The sequence below is a fragment of the Rhipicephalus sanguineus genome, chromosome 11 (assembly GCF_013339695.2).
Source record: "Rhipicephalus sanguineus isolate Rsan-2018 chromosome 11, BIME_Rsan_1.4, whole genome shotgun sequence".
Lineage (NCBI taxonomy): Eukaryota > Metazoa > Arthropoda > Arachnida > Ixodida > Ixodidae > Rhipicephalus > Rhipicephalus sanguineus.
The window spans coordinates 30634036-30655256 of record NC_051186.1 but is presented as its reverse complement, the minus strand read 5'-3'; the positions used below and the strand labels follow the sequence as shown (position 1 = coordinate 30655256).

Genomic DNA, 21221 nt, shown 5'->3' with positions numbered 1-21221 from the left:
TCGGCCACGAAGCGTGCGGCAGTAGACTTTGTGAAAAAATAAAATAAAAGGAATATGCGAAAAAGATAATTTATAGTAAAAAAAATGTTGGGTGGCTGGCTGTTCCATTCTCTGCAGCTTCGTCGTTCTCTTCGTCGTGCTGCCCGATCTCGCGCCCGTGCTCGAGCGCCGCTCTGTCTTCCTTACACTCGGCCACGCTGCGACTTTCTTAAGATTATACGAATCACCCTCTATCCGCGATCATATAATTTTTATCTCGGACCCTGACCTCTTTTTCTCAGCGCATTGGCCCAAATTTTCATTAACCACAAATTGTATTTCTTCAGTCGTTACTTGATCCACTAAATGTACAAATTTGTGATTTGCTTCACCTGACTACACAACATAACTATCCCGAAATTGTGTATCATGATATTTTTCCGAACCACGCGAAATTGTTACCTTCCGGCATTTTAAATGATTTTTTGCAAGAACATCTACAAACTATGTCAACGAATGTTTTTATTGCAACGGATGCATCGCAGTCTGAGGAAAGATCTGGTATCGGAATATTTTGCCCTGAACTTGATTGGTCTTTTTCACTGCGATTGCCGGATTTTATTCCCGTTTTCCTTGCTGAATTTATGGCAATAATTCTGGCTTCACGCAAGTTAAGTACTTCAATTCCAGTAGCGGCAGTAATGACCGATTCATTGTCTGTGTGCTCTTCGCTTTCCACATCCGGTGACACACCTATAACAAAGCTTTTTAATATACTGGTCCCCGCGCATCTACAATGTATTCATTTAATTTGGGTGCCTGGCCACAAGGGTTTGTTTCGCAATGAAATGGCGGACAGTCTTGCAAAGGCGTCGCTGACTGCACCGATAATTCCTGTTTTCCCGCCAACAGCTCACATCACGACTGCGCGTTTCCGGACACTTACAATTAGAAAAAGCTTATTAGACTCGGCATTGACAGCTTCTCCAGAGTACAAACACCTTCTATTCCCTTGGCACGGCGATTTCGCTTATTCAAGGTTGATGGAAGTTGCCATAACAAAAATTCGTTGCCGCGTTACTTCCCTGAATTTTTACTTCCATCGACCAGGTTTAGTGAACTCCTCTCTGTGCCTCTTCTGTAATCAGGAAGAAACGATTAGTCATTTTTTTCATATCATGTCGCCGGTTCAACACATTCAGGAAACGAATACTTGTACCACCTCTTCGAAAACTGGGCCTGTAATTATCGAAATCCATTCTTCTTTCTTTTGGGCCACTACCCTGGGGTACAGCCACAGGGATGTTTTCCTTGCTGTTCAGGAATACATCATTGCGATTAAAAGAATATCTTGCTAAATTCCATGAGCATTAAATTTTTCACTACTCATAATTGTCACTTTAATTCAAAACAAATAGCGTAACAAGGAGTCACAACATGCAGAAAATATAGGACGAATTCACCATCTACTCGGCCGATCCCCTCCAATGGGTATGTGCCATGAGGAGAGGTAAACAAGAACAACAACGACATTAGGCGAGCTGCGAAATCACCTCTGGAGGGCGGCGTTGACTGTTGCGTGTCGGTCGGTCTTGGACACGCAGTGGCATGGTCTGATGAAGTGGCAACGATGCATCTGGCGGTCGGCATCTACTGTGTCGCTGAGGTCGGTCGTGTGTCTGGTGTGGTTGTGGTGGTCGCGACCTGTTTGGCCAAGCTGACGAGCATTCTGGGGGGCGACACTGGCTGTGTCGCGGTGGTCGTTCTTTTGCACTGCGCGACGTGTCTTGCTGAAGTGCCGAAGGCTGAGGTGGGCGACATTGGCTGCCTCGTTGTGGCCGCAGGTCTCGGCCACGCTCAGGTCTCGGCTGCATGTCTCGGCCGCAGCCAACACGGCATTGATTGCGCACAATGTTGGCAAGGCGGCAGGAGTCAGTTTGGAGCTGGACGCTGTCAAGGCGTTAGTCGTCATGCGGAGTTGCGCGATGGTATGCAGCAGATCCGCGGCGCTGTCGGGTGATCCGCATGAAGAGCCAACGCCGGCATTTGGGGATGATACAGCGACTCCGGTACTGATGGTGGTACAATCCATGGCCAAGGACGCGTGGTCGGCGTCCCTTGGAAACCCAGATCTGGTCAAAGTCCTGGACACGGGATCCATGCTATCGGCAGCATCAATGGCATTCCCAGGCAAGCGGAAACCGTGTGATGTCGTGTCGTGAAGTGGTATTGCGGCGTCAATGAAGGGAGCTTGAGCCGCCGATGAGGCCTGGACGCCATCCACGGACGGTGCCTGAAGCGCCGACAGGTTGGCAGGTGCCGAGGAGGTATGTACGCCGTCCCTAGGCGAGAGGAACCCGTGCGCATTGTTGGCGCGAAGTAGCACGTCGCCGGACAAGTAGTTCACCGGTGGTGGGATGGATGCTTGCCGCGGTGGTCTACTTGCGGGTTCCATCAGCGAGGAAGCGTGGCGGCGTTCCTCAGGAAGACGCGTTACCTCAAGCTAACAGCCGGAGTTCGCCAAAGCCGTTCGACGACTGCGCCATTGTAAAGAAGAGAGGACAGAGACAACGCCTGATCGCTGGCTGGCTGTTCTATTCTCTGCAGCTTCGTCGATCTCGCGTCGTGCTCGCGCTCTGTCTTCCTTACAATATATATATATATATATATATATATATATATATATATATATATATATATATATATATATATATATATATATATATATATATATATATATATATATATATATATATATATATATATATATATATATATATGTAAGTCTGCTGCATGCGAATGCGATGAGGTGACGAAGAACAAGAAGTAAATAGTAAATGTACCGAATTGTAAATTGTAAACATAAATGTTGTGTTGCCTCGGTCATGAGCTGTCCATAGCTGTCGCACAGCTTCTCTAGTATCATTAGAAAGACATAAAAAAATGTAGGCGGTGCCTAGTTCTGATTTCCTGGGCATATCTGTTAAGAAATGTTTCTTACAGATAAACAAACATTTGACAATGTTTTTTTTTTCTTGTCTTTCACGTTTGGCAGGCTCGGCAGCATTTGTTAACGACGCAGGTTTTGAGTGCCTAGTCAAGCAGAACACGCGCTCCAGATTCGCCTGCTCGGACGCGCCGGTGTAACCCGGCAGGAAGCGTAACCCCGACAATAAGCATCGACACAGCGACGACGAGTGCGAGCGGCCAAGCTGTCATACACGGCTTGGCCGACATTGTGAAGATGCAGGACTTCTGCCGAAGGTGAGAGGCTTTTCCGCATTGAATCAGAGGTAAACATTCGGCCGATATGTGCCTACTTGAGGACAACTAAGTTTAAAGGGAAATAGGCGAAAACGCCCAACCAAATTTATTTTGCGTTCGCGACGTTTCGAAGCCTGGCCGGCTTTCTTCTTCAGGGGTGAGAAGGTTTGAAGTCAACAGCGCTTATATACGCTTCTGGCGCTGTAACGTGATATAGCTGGCAAGGTTGGCGTACACTTGTCGCAGGACTTGACAATATGTCTTGAGGCCCGAATTGGTGCCATTCGAACTTATGTTGTCATGAACGACCAAGGGCGTCCGCAGCATAGGGGAGTTGTGGGGCATCCAGCAGAGGCAGCTTTTTTTTCTCTGCCTTGACATGACCGGTAAGATTAGTCGTTACACATGCAAAGATGGCTGGCAATTTAGAAGGCCGTTTCACGCGGATATGTTGGACCTGAGTGCGCTAATGAAGTTGTGTATAGCTTATTGCTAGTGCATAAAAAAAAATATCCGAAATTTCAAGGGGGGAGGGGGCATATTCTTGCCCCCCCCCCCCCTTCTCCAGACGCCCATGTGAACGACTGGTGCGGAAAATGGAAGATACAGGCGTACTTATTTTCTTGTTAATCATGGCTGTACGCCACTAATTAGAGCTACGAGTGCGGTCGCTCGGCGCAGGCCACGCCAGAACGTATGGGAGCCTTCACGACTGTTTTAGAATCTTCTGGTGAGACCCGTCATGGTGATATAGTGGCCTCCAATATCGTAAATGCAGGCGCAATAAACTTTCCCGTAAATGCAAATATTTTCAAACAAAGACGTGCGCGACCTCTATCTACGATATGAAACAAGAATGCTATTGCTTAAGGTCGCACAAAGGCGCCAACAGTTGAATATAGCCGTTCAAATGTGCTTTGTGCCGCGCGGTTCGCAGAACACGGCCTCTCCCGTGTTCTGCACGGCCAGTCAAGTGTCCACTGTCGAATCAACACTCTCCTGAGTGTCTTTTCGGCATGACTGAGAAGGGCGGAGCAGGAGCAGATAGCCAGACCACTAAAGGACCAGAAGGAACGGATTCCTCCTATTGGCCGGGTCGAATCGGGTAGAGCCAATTTCTTCCCTGGCAGTGAACCACTGGTGTAGCCAGGCGGGGTGGGGAGAAGGGGCGGTCAGGGTATTCACCCTTCCCCCCTCGATACTATTCAGTTTTGCATGTGTATATATACACGCACACATGCAAACGCACGCACGAACGAAAGTATGCCTGAACACCCCGTCTCCCCGGAAAAGATTTCTCGCTACCCTACTGCAGTGAACGCCATAAAATGTAAATTACAAACAAAACAAAAGCTTCGTGTACATCACATTTTTCTTGCTTTTTTGCTCTCTTTTCCGCTGAAGGCTCTCTGCTGGTTTGCACTCGCCAACCGCTCGCGCCATATCAGCGCGGTGGCGAATGTTCGCCGGCGTGTTCCACTTCACTGCTTCTAGCGGTTGCTTGCCGGGAGTTGGTTGAACCCCATAGTTCCCAGCAGTGAACGTTACGCGATAACATGAACAACAGTCAATTTAAAAAAAAAGGCATTTATACGCATTTGTAAGCTTTTAGGCACTATAAAAACATTATAAAAGCCCTTCTTAACCTCTAATTCATGCTCATATATCAAAATGACGCGATAGGGGTGCAAAGAACAAAATCGGCATTTGCTTAAAATCCGGTCTCTAGTAATGACAGTTCTTAAGGTGGCCGCTAGCATTATAGGAGGTTAAGAAACGTTAACATTTAACGTATCTTCTATATACACAGAGCCGTCGCGGTCAGGATCATGCCACCGAGTTCGTAGTGTCACTGACTGGGCTGAATGGCGTTGAAATAGCTTACGTGAAAGCGCGAACGTCTCGCCAAGCGAGTTAAAAGAGAGTCTGCGCTGATTTGGAAGCGAAGCGCGATCAATTTTACGGCTTATTCGCAAACGTTAGCGTTACGTAAACAGACGTGAACGAAAGTTCACATTCCACTCCCCATTGTAGTCACGTACAAAAAACGTTTGCCCACAAAATAAAATTGATAACTTCATCGACTAGCGGGTTATTGCGGACAACTCGCGTAGATTGGGCGAGTTAGGTGCACATTAAAACTATCGGCTCCGAATGAAACGCCAGCAGTGGTGCGCGTGGTATACAGTTCGCACCCTTATGATTAGAGATAGATACTTCTTTCGGTTCGCCGCTCGTGAGCCAGATTCATGCTTTCGATTGCTCAGTGCTGCCTAATCGGGTGTGCGTGCATATCAGTGGTGATGACAGGACGGCGCGCATATTACAGTTCCTAATGCTTGGGGAACTCGCTCCGCTGTTCGTGTTTCATTTGTCACCGATAATACAGCTTGGTAAACAGTAGGAAAAATCGGCGAATATGTCTAAGAAGAGGAGAAAGAGAGCTCTTTCCGACCATTCTTTTGGCCCCTTTGGCTGGTTATTGCTATTATTTACCGCGCAGTAACAAGATTGACTATATTACGGTGAAAGCTGTGGATTCCTAATCAAACGCGAAAATTCACCGTCGGCGTCCCAGTCGGCAGCGTCAAAACGAGTGATGCAAAAAATCATCACACGATGACGTCACCTTATGACGTCCTATGACATCACAGACCGCCAATATTTGTGACGTCATAACGTCACGTCACATGATGACGTCATCACATGACATTGTCGGTTTGCATTGCCTCCGTGATCGGCGGGTCGATCACGGAGGCCATGCAAAACCAAGCGATTTGTAAAAAGCTTGCAATGCCTCCGATCCTGGAGGCAGTGCAAAACCACGTTACGCCCAAAAAGCATTCAGAAGGAGGCGGGGAACATCGACTGAACATCGATGAACAAAAAGATGGATTTCGCCTTCGAGTCATCTTAGGCAAACGCATAAGGGACCCTGCGAGTTTTTTTAGTACAGTGACCGCATCACGCCCAATCAGGAGTCGACGGTTGAGAGTGATTTACACTATTTTATTGCAAATACATCTTACTACTACTTTTGATGCGAAAGCTTTGTATTTATCTACGTTAGTATGATTACACTAATTCTGTTCAGCATACTTTCAAATGACCGGGGACGAGTCAGCAAACGTTGATAAGTTAACGTATGGGTTAAAATATGCTGCAAAAAAAAAAAAAAACAACTCCGCACAACCTACGAAATATTTCATATCACCATCGTGCATCCCCTTTTGACACGTGCTCTCAACCTCTTTATTTCTCGTTGAACTTCAAGTACTATGACGCGCTTACACGGCAGCTGCTGAAAACTTGCATTTAATCAAAGGTTGTTGCCTGTAACGACCATTTAATTTATTTGAATGACATCACACGTCGCTTGTCATGCGCTTAAAACTCCGAACAAAGGAATTGAATCGAAGGAGCAGGCTTGGCAACCGAACACGCGCAGCACATGGTGTACGTATATTGTGCTTTAGCGCATACACGGTAGCCGAAGCCCGAACGCTGAAATCAGTGATCGAAAATGGGCCGGAAGGTAATTTTGAGTGCGCCACAGCCATAGGACAGTCGCGAAAAGAAATAGTCGCCGTACATGCAGATGTATGTACACATTGATGGCTAGCAGACGACACTAGGAGCAATCGACACTGAACGTGCTCCTGACGGCAACTCCGCTCGATTTCGCTGGGCATTTTTCTTGAACATTCAGTACAAATTGCTTCATGAACTTGCCGACTAATGTTTCAATAACTCGAGCAGGAGAGACTGGCCAGTAGCGTCGAGCAGCCTTCACGTAGGGAACGCGCGCTCGAAGAGCGGCACCCAAGTCCCCTCTCTGACGTCACACGCGAGAGGGCGCCACTCAAAGATCTCGAGGCCAATAGTACAGAAATAGAACGTAGTAACAAGGCAAGCAATACAAAAAGAGTAAACATCAGATAAAGCATAATTATTAATGAAAGTCACAGGGTTCGAAGTAGGTTAGCAATGCTGAATTAAACAAAGAGGGCTCAGATGTTGTAGCAATCCTGGAAGGTAATTGATTCCATTCCTTTATCGATAAAGTTAAAGGCGAATTTTTGAATTTTTCCTTACGGGCGAAGATAGGGTTGACTTTGAAGGCACGATCGGTGCGACTAGAAGTATGAGGTTGCGGTAAAATATGCGTTCGTGCAAATGATGTGTTAGTGATACAGGGTATGGAAAAAGGATAATCTGGAAAATTGCCTGCGCACAGCAAGCGGCGCCATATTCAACTCTGCTTTCAAAGATGAAACGCTTTGAAATCGTGAGTGTCATGATGAGATGAATCGAGCTGCTTTATTCTGGACGGCTTCCAGCAGATTAGTAAGGGTGATCTGGTGGGGATGCCAAATGATTGACGCATATTCCAGTGACGGGCGCACAAGGAAATTGTATGCTTGAAGCCTGGTGTCACTGTCAGCTAGATATAAACGTCGCTTCAGAAAGGCAAGTTTCTTCTGCGCTTTACAAGTAGTTTTCTATGTGGTCAGTTCATGTTAGTCTTGAATTGATAAGGACGCCGAGGTATTTAACCGTTGTAGCTGAGTCTACTATTTTATCGTTTATTACATAAGTATTATATTGTGACTTCAAGACAGAATTGAACGTCAAGTGTTTAGTCTTTTATAGATTAATTTGCATCTGCCATCTGCTGCTGCACCACTGTGTTAGCTTATGAAGGTCAGACTGTAGAGCTATATGACGTCGTTAGTACCAGCTATTTCTCTGTATATAACGCAATCGTCTGCGAAAAGGCGAATTGAATTAATATTTGATGCTATGTCATTGATATATATTGAAAATAAAAGCGGACCTATTACTGTACCTTGAGGGACACCAGACTTGACAAGTGTTGGACTGGATATATGATCATTTAATTTAACCACCTGAGAACGATTTTTCAGAAATTCCTCAAGCCATCGTGTTGTTTCGCAGTCAAGTTCGATATTACGTATTTTTAGTGTTAGTCGTTTATGAGGTACGCGGTCGAAGGCCTTTGAAAAGTCAATAAAGATTCCGTCAACAAAATGGGACAAGTGCAGTGAGGTGTGAATGTCAGTTACCAACTCATAAAGCGGTGTTTGGCATGAGTTTCGGACCGAAACCATGCTGATTGTTTATGAGCAAATTATTTTGATTGAGATGCGCCATTATGTGTGTGTAGTCCACAAGTGTTGAAGATTGGGCGAGTTGGTTCGTCGTACTTGAAATGGTATAGCGCATTACGAGGGAAGAAGAAACGGCCTAGCAGACCGACACAAGAGGACAGAGCGCTAACTTCCAACTGAGCTTTATTGTCAAAATGCATCAAATATGTAGACTTGCGCAAGCATACAAAAACACCCTAACGCAACGCCAAGATTAGACACCATCGCACCGTCACACACCACAAATTCACAGACGGTTTCCCTGATTAAGAAAGGCCACTTCATGTTCAGATAAAGCCAAGGAAGGAGCGCTGATACACGCGATGCCAGCTCTGGCTATACAATGTGCTTCTATTATTTCTCGAGTGATTTGTGACGGGTGCTTTTTTAACACTTCACATTGATCAAACATGGGGGAACATCCACAATCGCGGCAGTGAATTCCAATATGGCCCTGGATTGCTTTGTGAACATTGTAATGGTGCTCTTTTAGCCTTTCATTAAGGCAGCGTCCCGTTTGGCCGATATACCTCTTACCACATGAAAGTGGTATCGAGTAAACAACCCCCACTTCACATGGCACAAACCGAGTTTTGTGCTTGGTTGAGCAAACAGTGGCACGTGATTTGAGGGGATTGACTGCTTTGCAAAGCCGCTGTAACTTATCCGGCGCCGAAAACACCACCTTCACGCTGACTTTCTCCCCTATCTTTTTTAGTCGGTGGGAAATGTCATGCACGTAGGGTAAAACTACGGGACTTTTTCTGTCGTTAGATTGCGGCTGAGCCTCGGAGTTGCAGTCTCTCTTTATCTGTTTTAATAGCTTTTCAGCTATAGATACCAGTAGGATAGCTGGGTACCCAGCACTCAAAAGCCTTTCAGCCTGAGCTGCAAAGCTGCGCTGCATGACATGGTGACATGATTTCCTGAGGGGATTGATGAGACAAAGATTTGTGATGCTTCGCTTAACTAACTTGGAATGGGAAGAGTCATAGGGTAAAAGAGGTTTTCCAGTTCTAGGTTCATATAGCCAGCACACATGGTCAGGTGAAAGAATCAAATTCAAATCTAAAAAGCGTAAGCTGTTGTCAATAGGCATTTCATGTGTCAATAAAAGCGGTTTGAAACATTCTTTAAAAGTAATTACAATACCGTCGGTTAGGTGCTGGCAGGCAGCGTCGCTGCAGTCAATGAAAATCAAAAAGTCGTCCACGTACCGACATACTTTGGATGTCGGTACGTGGACGTGTCATACTTTATTGACACATGAAATGCCTATTGACAACAGCTTACGCTTTTTAGATTTGAATTTGATTCTTTCACCTGACCATGTGTGCTGGCTATATGAACCTAGAACTGGAAAACCTCTTTTACCCTATGACTCTTCCCATTCCAAGTTAGTTAAGCGAAGCATCACAAATCTTTGTCTCATCAATCCCCTCAGGAAATCATGTCACCATGTCATGCAGCGCAGCTTTGCAGCTCAGGCTGAAAGGCTTTTGAGTGCTGGGTACCCAGCTATCCTACTGGTATCTATAGCTGAAAAGCTATTAAAACAGATAAAGAGAGACTGCAACTCCGAGGCTCAGCCGCAATCTAACGACAGAAAAAGTCCCGTAGTTTTACCCTACGTGCATGACATTTCCCACCGACTAAAAAAGATAGGGGAGAAAGTCAGCGTGAAGGTGGTGTTTTCGGCGCCGGATAAGTTACAGCGGCTTTGCAAAGCAGTCAATCCCCTCAAATCACGTGCCACTGTTTGCTCAACCAAGCACAAAACTCGGTTTGTGCCATGTGAAGTGGGGGTTGTTTACTCGATACCACTTTCATGTGGTAAGAGGTATATCGGCCAAACGGGACGCTGCCTTAATGAAAGGCTAAAAGAGCACCATTACAATGTTCACAAAGCAATCCAGGGCCATATTGGAATTCACTGCCGCGATTGTGGATGTTCCCCCATGTTTGATCAATGTGAAGTGTTAAAAAAGCACCCGTCACAAATCACTCGAGAAATAATAGAAGCACATTGTATAGCCAGAGCTGGCATCGCGTGTATCAGCGCTCCTTCCTTGGCTTTATCTGAACATGAAGTGGCCTTTCTTAATCAGGGAAACCGTCTGTGAATTTGTGGTGTGTGACGGTGCGATGGTGTCTAATCTTGGCGTTGCGTTAGGGTGTTTTTGTATGCTTGCGCAAGTCTACATATTTGATGCATTTTGACAATAAAGCTCAGTTGGAAGTTAGCGCTCTGTCCTCTTGTGTCGGTCTGCTAGGCCGTTTCTTCTTCCCTCGTAATGCGCTATACCATTTCAAGTATGTGTGTGTAGATTATGTGTTCTAGCAGTTTGCAACTAATTGAGCTCAGTGATATAGGACGGTAGTTATTGAAGACAGTGTTACCACCACTCTTAGGTATGGGCAGAACATGAGCTATTTTCCTGCCTTCTGGTACGCATCCAGAGTCAATAATAATAATATCTGCGGTTTAGCGTCCCAAAACCACGATATGATTATGAGAGACGCCGTAGTGGAGGGCTCCGGAAAATTCGACCATGTGGGGTTCTTTAACGTGCACCTAAATCTAAGTACACGGGCCTCAAACATTTTCGCCTCCATCGAAAGTGCAGCCGCCGCGGCCGGGATTCGATCCCGCGACCTTCGGGTCAGCAGCCGAGCGCCATAACCACTAGTCCACCGTGGCGGGGCTAGTAGTAATTCTTCGTTATTCACTTGAACGCGGTATATATATATATATATATATATATATATATATATATATATATTGTTCATCACCGCGTTCAAGTTCTACATAGACAGAGATAACATCGCTATTATTATGAAATGGCGAAAGAAATGAAACACACACCCGCCGGCGTTTTCCATTTGCTGCGTTCTCGCGCTACGCGGGGAATTCAGATCCCGTGCCTGAACGCTCATAATTGCCTTCAGGATGCTTCATCAATTCTTTTTTCTTCTTTTTAGACTGTCAAGGTCATTCCTTGTGCCAGGGCTGTCACTGAGTCTATTCGTGTGCTACCACATCCTGAGCGAGAAGGTTCGGACATCGGACACGTCGTATTCGGAACAAACCACAGGTTAATTCCCTTTCTACGTTTTTGTTTTTTTAGCACGAAAGTGTTTTATGCCGGGGTCCACCACGGCTCCACTGACGTATTTCCGTCACGGATATGACGTTGTAAAATATAAAGACTAACAGTGGATGAAGAAAAAAACCACAAGAAAACGTTCTGTCACCGGGAATCGAACTTACGACCCCTCACTACGCAGCGCGAAACGATTCGGCCACGGTCGGCACGTTCTTCGCAATGCTAACGGCGCGCTATTTATATACACCATTTGTCGGTGGCTGTACTCAGAGATCGGCGTTACAGCGTGTTTTCGTTATCACTAGCGAGATGGCGCGAAGGGCGCGCTTGAAAGTCGTCGCCGTTGCGACGACACCCGCCTCTACAGGGCGTGGTCGCTCGTGCGTGCGTTTATCTCGTGATCGCGGTGGTTCGTACGTCTTGCGCTGAGAGCACGAAGGTCACTTGGCTCACTACATCGGCCGCTTTTGCGAAAGGAGCGCGGTGCTCACGCAGAAATAAGTTACAAAGGTGACAGTTCGTTCTCATCCTGTGTATGTTCGTTCCGGGCGTCCTTTCTCTTGAGCAGCGCGTTGCAAGTTTCGAGCTGCTTGCCGTTCTTCCTTCGCCCTTGGGGCGAAAGAATGCGCAACAAACGCTCAACTGCGTCTGTGAAGACACGTTTCACTTTAGTGTTATACCGATTCCTATGACAGAGGGATCAGCCATGTTTTTTTGTATTTAGGTTCGAAGACGAAAAACTCTAAGCGTGGCTTTACTATCGCAAACACCAATGCACAGCGAAGCTGAGCCAAAGCCTCAGCGGCGAAAAGTCTTTTACGCCGTAAGCGCTACGCGGAGAAAGTCCAGGGCGAGAAGGAGGCCCGCCGATGCGAGAGAGCGCCTTTTACTAGTGAGCGCTGACGTCATTGCTAACATGCGCTGCTCGGCGCGGCTGCACATTGTCCCCGCTCTCGCTCAACTCCGCCCTGCCACCTGTGCCGCCTTCCCTCCTCTCCGCTCACCTCTTCCCGTTCGCCTCACTTATTTCTTGCCTTGACACTTCGTTGTTTTACTACGCTTTACTCTCTGCCCTCCTCCTCACCCACAACCTCGAGCCTCTTTTTCCAACTCTGATATGCTAAGCTTTCACTCTCGCCGAAGCTTGGTTTATGTATGCTATGCGCGTGCCCACTCTCACGGCTCGGCTATGCTGCAAACAACATCGCTGTACACGCAGCTAGCTCGGCTACAATAGCTCTGCTGTAATAAAACTTGAAGGGCCCTCTAAGAGTGCAACGCTTTAGTCATATCAGACCCCATTCACATCGCCTTCCCATTCGCTTGCCATGCTTCACTTCTCGGCGGACACACCTCAACCTTCCTGTGAGAGAAGGAACGTTTGAGCGCATGACATTGGTCGCTGTAAACTATCCTAGGGCGGCTACTGCAACCACAAGGTAGAAGTATACTCACTACGTGTCCGTAAGGCAATACGCGCACCTACGTAGATGCACACTTTTTTGATGCTGTGGCTGCTGCTGGTGATGAAGAATTATAGCCCACCTCCTTGTAATTGGTTGGCAGCTCTAAACCACCCACTCGTTACGCAATTCACACGGTGTGACACCCGGTCAGATTCTACGCTTCTACCACGCAATATTACATCTGTTAGGGCGACTCCTTGCCCAACATGGCGACTGTATGTGGCCTTTTTTCCGAAGCACTTTCAGGCACTGGCATGGCTCTTTTGTAGAATGTTTGACTACTTCGTGGAATACATGGGTTTCATAGCGGATCTAATCCTGATTTTTATTATTTGCATCCATTCGGATCGCAACGTCGGTTTTTCGCTAACAACCAACGCCGCAGACACTGACACCGCATTTCCAGGGACACGGGATCTCTAACGCTATCGATTCTATACTACGTCCATTATGTTGAGCTGTACTATAGTGAATTATATTCCGCAATAGCGAAACGGCCACTCTTGCCATTAAAGAAGGTGAAACCAGAAAATTTGACAAACAAAATTTGACGCTCTCCTGATCCAACTTAGTCGGCCTGACAACTTCACGCAATGAGCACGTTATGTATTGTCACAGTAGCACGGAACACTTACATCGCGATCAAACCAGACCGGACTTGATCGCTATAGATCGAAGGTACACTGGTGCAATAATAAACGTTTTATCTTTTTGCTCCGCACGCCGAGTTCCCCACCCCGCTGTCGTTTCAAATAACCCGCCTCAACCACGCGCATGCGCATTAAAAGCACTTCTCTCTTCTGACTCGGATTTTCATCGCTTGTAAGGAGGCAGCCATCTTTGGCTTGGGGCTGCGGGTCAAGTATAACGAATGACCACGATGTCGTCTGACCTGTGCTTATCGCATGTATGCCGCTAGTGTGCGCTCGTCATAATATGTGACGTCATCAAACCCGCAGTCCTCGTGTTACTGCTGCGTCGACAGGTGATAATCGGGGTCAAGGTTAAATATGCTTGTCCTGAACGCGGATGCGATAGCGAAATGATCTGTTCTATACCAACGCGTTTAGTGATATCAAGAGGGTGATTTCCAGTAACATGACTCGATGTTTTTCGTTGATAATCCTGTAACACTCTGCCATTGTATACGTCTCATTCAAGATCGTCCTCTCGGTGCTTTGGAAGTCTGGACAGGCAGCCACGCCCCCGAAGGGTTTTCTCGAATCTTCTTCCTGGAAACCGGAGGCCGTGGTGCACTCAACGCGCGCGTCGCCTGCGCGATTGAGTCGACAGCCAAGCTGCACCCTCACTGGACAGTTCACCTCCTGTCCGCGGCCGGCGGCGACGTGTCACGCGCAAACGTCACCTTGTCGGGACCTTTCGCTCGAATGATCAGGTCCATTCCTAACGTCGTGGCGAGCGTCGTTAGGGTGAGTGTTACTGTCCTCCGCGTGCTTTTTTTATTGCTATAGTAATTATGTGGACAATGTCGGCGTGTTATTGCCGTCGCCGTCATGTTCCGTATAAAGTACAAATTGATAACATCGTCCCGCGCGTCGTATGTTCTACGCGCTAGTAAAAGCGCACGAGCGCTGGGGACGAACGCGGCTGAAGCAGACATGAAACGAGCCGGCCATCCCCGTCGCACGGAGGGCGCATGCGATAACATCGCCCCGCGTGCGAGGCCTGCCATCGATGGCTCCTCAAGCAGAGAGGAAACGCCCCGCCCGTCTTTCGTCCGGGAGAAAGAGCATGAGGGGGCGCCTGTGGGCGTGGGTGGGAAGGGGAGTTCGCTTCGCTCTCTGGTACGGGCGCATTCGCTTAAATCGGCATTTTTGTAGTTACACGACATATCGGATTCAAAAGAGTTAGCTGCTAGCCTTAGCAAGTACTGATATCGGGCTAGTTGGTACTGATCGATTGCTTCTGAAAGTAAAAAAAAACAAAGAAAAAACAAAAAAAAACTCGAACGACGGTTCCTGTGTTGTTCGATAAAGACTGATTCAACGCATCATCACGTCAAAATTCAGTGGGACATAGTTGAAGAGCTTTAGTACGTCGCTTAATGAAAACTGCACAGCGCGCGTGGCACTCACGGTACAGGCCGTACAGCTTCGGTTCAGTGAACATAGCATGATTAATTACGCAATGGAAAGTCGACGCAAGCAGTACACGGCGTTTCAGTATACCGTGGCTGTGTATGTGCACGTAGAGGGCTTGAATGAAACAGATGGAAAGTCTGATCGAAGGAAACGTCTTTCCTTTATTTGTTAGAGGCAACCGCACGAAGCGAAGAGATAGATCAACCAATGAAAGCAAGAAAGGAAATATTTGTAGCTTAATTTAAATCGTAGAAATTGCACTGTAGCGGAAAATGAAAGTGGACAGAAAAGGATACCCTTGCCGCCAGTGGCAGCCGATCTACGCTACCTCCTCATAACGAGTGCAGCGATGTGCTACGGCGGCGGACATAGCTCATCGTTCCCGTCTTCTTGCTCGCATACTGATGTAGATGTATCTAACAAAACCTAGAGAGGGGTACACATAGGTCGGCAAACTCACTTATGAGTCGACTCACTCATACTCAGATCGGCCCGTGAGTCTGAGTCTGAGTGAGTCTGGGTGAGGAATATTTTGGTGAGTTTGAGTCCGAGTGAGTTCCGTTGAGGAAACTTTTGGTGAGTCTAAGTCCGAGTGAGTCAGGTTGAGGAAAATATTGGTGAGTCGGAGTCTGAGTGAGTCCTCAGAGCAGAATATATTTGCTGAGTGAGTCTGAGTGAACTCCAACTTTCATTGCCGACCTATAGTCCTACCTACTCATATTCAGTATTATTGTCAGCCTTATATCGGCTTAAGTTTGTACTCAAATCTATTCGCACATATCTCAACGCACTCATGTTCATGCGCCACCTCAATATTTATTGTTCAAAGACGTGAATTGGGAAGGGTACCATGACCTTCTTCCAGAAACTCTTTCACTGAAAGTTCTTGATAAAAATATCTCGTGTGAATCGGGTATTTCATAAAAATGTCCTTACTGTATTAATGATAGCTCGTATTTAAAAGTATAAGATCAAAAGGCGTATCGTAGAGCACCGATTATGTGAGATAGCGGCATTACATAGCATTGACACCAAGATCTAAAAAAGGTAGTTTTACGCTCATGGACTCATGAGTCGACTCACTCAGGCTCACACAGGCTCAACTCAAGCCGTGAGTCTGAGTGAGTCCGACTGAGTAAAACGTTCGTGAGCTTGAGTCCAGTGAGTCCGGTTGAGAAAAACTTCAGTGAGTCTGAGTCCGGTTGAGGAAAATTTTGGAGAGTCTAAGTCCGAGTGAGCCCTCAGAGCAGAATATATTTGCTGAGTGAGTCTGAATGAGCTCCAACTTTTTTGCCGACCTATGGTGGTACATGTATGCTACGATTTTAACAAAGTTATCAGTACTTTCTCCGCTTTGCTCTCCTGTGATACTGATGTCAATGGCCTAAAGAAATTTCAAGCAGAATTTAAGAGAACAGATTCTTTATCTTAACATATACAGCGACGAATACTGCTGTAACGTATGCAGCAGCGCTGCTGTTAGGGCAGGAAAATCAAAAATAAAAACATTGCCTTATGTTTTCTTTGAAAGTTAAACTCTTTCCAGCCAAATGAACGAACACCGTTTCCGAAGAGTACCTCACTGTTTTTTTAGTGTCCCATTAGTTTGCGCAAGTGCTCATTCAACCCTTCATTTTTTTTTTCCTTTGCACTGTCGGGAGCAGCCGCAGGAGGTGTTCCAGGGCACACCGCTTGGGTCGTGGTACAAGTCTGGCATCCTGAACGAGAGTGCCTACTCCGTCGAGCACCTTGCCGACGCTTTGAGGCTGGCATTGTTGTACAAGCAAGGGGGCGTCTACCTCGACAGCGACGTCATCGTGATGCGATCCCTCGACTGGCTGCCACCTTGCGTCTTCCAGTCGCCAGTGGTGAGCTGTTGTGATGACAACCTCTGCATCAAAAAAAAAAAGTAGATGCAGTTTGCGCTAGCGTAGCCTCCGCGATCAGCTCCGGCAACGCCGCGCTGCAGGATGGCAGCAGCGTCAAGCAAATCCTTGACGAGGGAATACCGTTGGCGGCAACGTTTCGACAGGTGGACTTGTCTTCGTCAAGCCAGCTGGTTGCTGCCCCGACGAAGACAAGTCCCACTTGTCAAAGCGTTGGCTATAGCGACATTCTCAAAGATTTTTTTCAGCTATATATACCAGATATAACTTGCACCTTCTGCCGCAGAGTGTTTCGCTGGTTTGTCTGTACTCGATCCTCTGACTCCGCATCATGTATTTTTTTTACTTTGATGCCGCACGGCCTGAAACGTATAGACTTGAACATGAACGTCGAAGTCTCCATCGGTTCCCCAGAAACTTCTTAAGTTCGGTGCTAGAGGCGTAGAGTTTAAATACGCCGTCGGAAATTTTGTGATCGCGGGATCGAATCCCGGCCGCGGCGGCTGCATTTTCGATGGAGGCGAAAATGTTTGAGGCCCGTGCATTTAGATTTAGGTGCACGTTAAAGAACCCCAGGTGGTCGAAATTTCCGGAGCCCTCCACTATGGCGTCTCTCATAATCATGTGGTGGTTTTGGGACGTTAAACACCAGATATTATTCTTATTATGAAATTTCGTGAACATGCACTCTAAAGTCGGTTACAACCTAAAAATAAATACAAGCCCCGCCCCGAGAACTGCGGCGCGCCTGTCATTGATCTGTGCAAGAGAAGCGTGCTAAGTGGTTCCCGTTCTGACCGTTAGTGCTGTTTCGCTGCTAATCTATACACTACGCATACTATAAATTAAAAGTTCGTCGTCCTTTCTTAAAAGTGTTACGTTTGAATGAGCAATGATGACGGAACCTTGGCTGAACTTTGGCAGGAAGTTCAGGTTTTCGACCGAAAACCAGATACACCACGAACATGTCAAAGGGATGCATATTAGCGCAAACAAAGAAACGAAGACTCGAGAAAGAAGTATACGAGGAAACAGAACGGTCGGGCGCTAACTTTTCTGTTTTCTCCTACTTCTTTCTCGAGTCTTCGTTTCTTTGATGTCAACCAACTCGCCCTGCAAAAAGTATTATTCACACGAGCATGTGTCTGTATCGAAAAATCACCTACCGTAAATACTCGAAAGGTGTGCGACGTCACGGAAATGATCGCGATCGGGTAGGACATCTGCGTAGGTTCTCTCTGGGTGGGACAGCGACGTTTGCGGGCGGAGCTTGGATTTATTCTTGGCTTTTAACCAACTATAAACAGCTTTGTTTATCTAGAGTGGATATGCACCGCGCTAACGTCACTTGCACGTGTACGGGTGCCGTCATCTTCGACATATATCGCCCATCTGAAGCCCCTTGCGCCAGCTGGAGAAACGTTATTGAAATTTAATTTGCACGCAGGACCACGGTGACATGGTGAGCAACGGTTTGCTGGCCTTTCGCCGAGGCGACCCCTTTCTTAAATATCTGATGCGAAGAGCACGACAAGTATACATGCCGAAAGTGTGGAACTCCATCGGACCCAAACTGCTGCGTCAGGTGACGCTGGAGAAATGCAGGGCCCGACAGGTGAACGAGCTGCTCGGACGCAGATGTGGCGGCGACACGGGCTTCACGGTACAGTCTTACACGTTTCCTCTTCCGAGATACAATCAAATCGAGACTTCAACGCTTTACTGGCTCGTGCAGCCGAAGCTTGGTAAAAGAAAGCAGGTCTGCGTCACGTATAGCACACTTCGCAGTTCGCAGGAGGGAGAGTCCTGGAAGCCTCCATTACTAATGTCGCAATGCAAGAATTCCATTTAAGACGTACTGGTGGGCTGGTTGATTAGTCATGACAGCTTATCGCAACGCCCATCAGAAATTAGGACGAGGCAGAAGCATAAGAATAGACGAAAACGCAAGCTTTTACGTCTTTTTTCTTGTCTAATTTTGTTTCGCGGTCCTTGTTTATGATTAGTGATCCGATAAGCTATCGAGAATTTTGTTCTTCATCGAGATCAAGGCTTATAGCGTGAGTATCGCTGCGTGGGTCTACACTTGCTTAAGTCATATTCGAAATTCTAATTAGAAATTTTATTTCGCATCCATCCATCCATCCATCCATCCATCCGAAATGCTAGGTCGAAATTTTGATTCGAAAAATGTTCTTGAGCAAGGAAGAAAGGAAGGAAACAGGAGAGAGAGGTTTACGAGTCCTGAATAACCGGTATGTTATCCTGCACTAGGGAGAGGCAAGAGAGAGTTATACGCGTGAAAGGGAGAGTGTGAGGACATACTCTCTCCTTACACGTCTAACATTAGTAATCAGCTACCCATCACAACATTTAACTTTTCGGCAAGAAACATGATGGTAGCTACTAACAACTGTATTAACTTACCACCATGGAACGCACACTCTTACAGTGTAAAGACTAACCAAGAACTTTGTACAAGCTTAAAAAGCTTCCTTCATGAATGCTGACAGAGTCGTTCCATTTGTATCCCCTGTTGTCATAATTAGTCTTTTGTTTATCCTATATTTTTCCCAGTAAAAATGTTTCAATAACGTGTGTTTATTTGTCTCGTAAATAAGTACGCTGTTCTTATGTTTATCTTCTTACTCGATCCCAAACTAGCCGCCAAGGTTATGGATCCAAACAGTATTGCGTATTGTGTGTACGCAATGAATAAAATAAAATAGAAACGTCACAGCAAAATTTTTTGGGCGCAGGTGTTGCCCCACTGGATTTTCCTGCCGGTACCTTACGACCGTTGGGAGTCGTTCTTCGTCGCCAACGCCAGTCGCGAGGCATGGCTGATGCACTCCGCGAGTTACGTCATGCACGTCTACGGCAAAGAGAGCTCGAAGGCGCCCGCCGTGCCTGGCTGCGCGTACAGGCAAGCGGCCGAGACCTACTGCCCGGGTAGTTTGCGGATGTCCTTGGAAATGCTGGGTACCTTCTGACATCCGGGAGCTGGACTTCCCGAATGCCCAGTTCCCGGATGACCAGTTACTGGATGTCCAGTTCCCGAACATTCGGGAACCGGACTTCGCCAAGACTCAGTGCTCAAACGACGGCCCTCTGAGATTGCGAGCATAAGTTCGTCACCGTAAGTCTAGGGGCCAACGTTCAAGAAGCCTGCAACGGTCACAGGACATGCATAACGCTTTTGGCGGAACGATTGCCAGCGTAGTGACTTTCGTGTGTTCGTGTGTTCGCAATGCAAACTTCGTCGACGACGTGCAGACACTTCGAATGCGTGAAAGAAACTTAAGCACCCCTGGAAGACGTGTGAAACTTAAGCTCTTAATTACTTACACTGTGCTTTTACAGATATATATATATATATATATATATATATATATATATATATATATATATATATATATATATATATATATATATATATATATATATATATATATATTTATTTATCCTGCGCAATGTCTTGTACAGTTATTTTTATTTTTTTTAGGATTATGCCGCGTTCGATTTGCGCGCAGGTTTGCTGTGCATTATTTGAAAGAAGCGTTCTGCGTTTGTTTTGAAGAATACAACGTAGAACAATTGTGCTCGCGTTTTATGTGCCTGTATATACTTTAAAAAAGAATACACATACGTGTGTACAGTATGCGTTAATGCTTTTATTGCGATGAACTTTCTTGAACAAAACTGATGTGGCCTCCCGTTTATAGACATTCTTCCGTGTTCCCACCTATTTCTGCCTCCTATCGTCAATTCCTTTATTTAATCCCCTTTCCCGAAAGTGTAGGCAGGCGTTGTGCGGCCTGCCTGCTTCTCGTGGCAGTTGTCAGCCTGCTCTCTCCCTATTTTCTTTGTGTCTTTTTATGCTTGTGTATGTACGTGATGGTTCGCGGGTGAACTTGGGAAGCGAAGTGAAGGAAGGTGAGGATAGTTGAAATAAACTGGTGTTCTGACTGACGCCATGTCTCCTTCGTCACATAAATATCAGATAATAACATGGTCATTTTTTTAAAATAACGAAAACGCAAAGTAACTATAGTAGACTCACCGATCAGCAGCTGCGTTACCTGCATGAAGTACCAAGCACCTGATGGTTGGGTTGAGTCCTCCATCACTCGTGGTCTTAAGGGATGTCAGCGCTCGCGTTGTCGTTCTCTCTTAGTCCGTGTCGTACGCGCTGTCATTCACTTCAGACCATGCAACACCAACTCGCCTAACGTCGGTCCCTTTT

General features: G+C 46.5%; 1 protein-coding gene across 1 annotated transcript in view; it reads left to right on the top strand.

Moving 5' to 3' along the window:
- The window catches only part of LOC119373375 (lactosylceramide 4-alpha-galactosyltransferase-like), a 62218-nt gene extending 41912 nt beyond the window's left edge, over positions 1–20306 (top strand). The window contains exon 7 of the mRNA XM_049410909.1: positions 20272–20306. The gene's annotated coding sequence lies outside the window, so the exon portion shown is untranslated. The remainder of the gene's footprint in view (positions 1–20271) is intronic.
- The last annotated feature ends 915 nt before the right edge of the window (positions 20307–21221 follow it).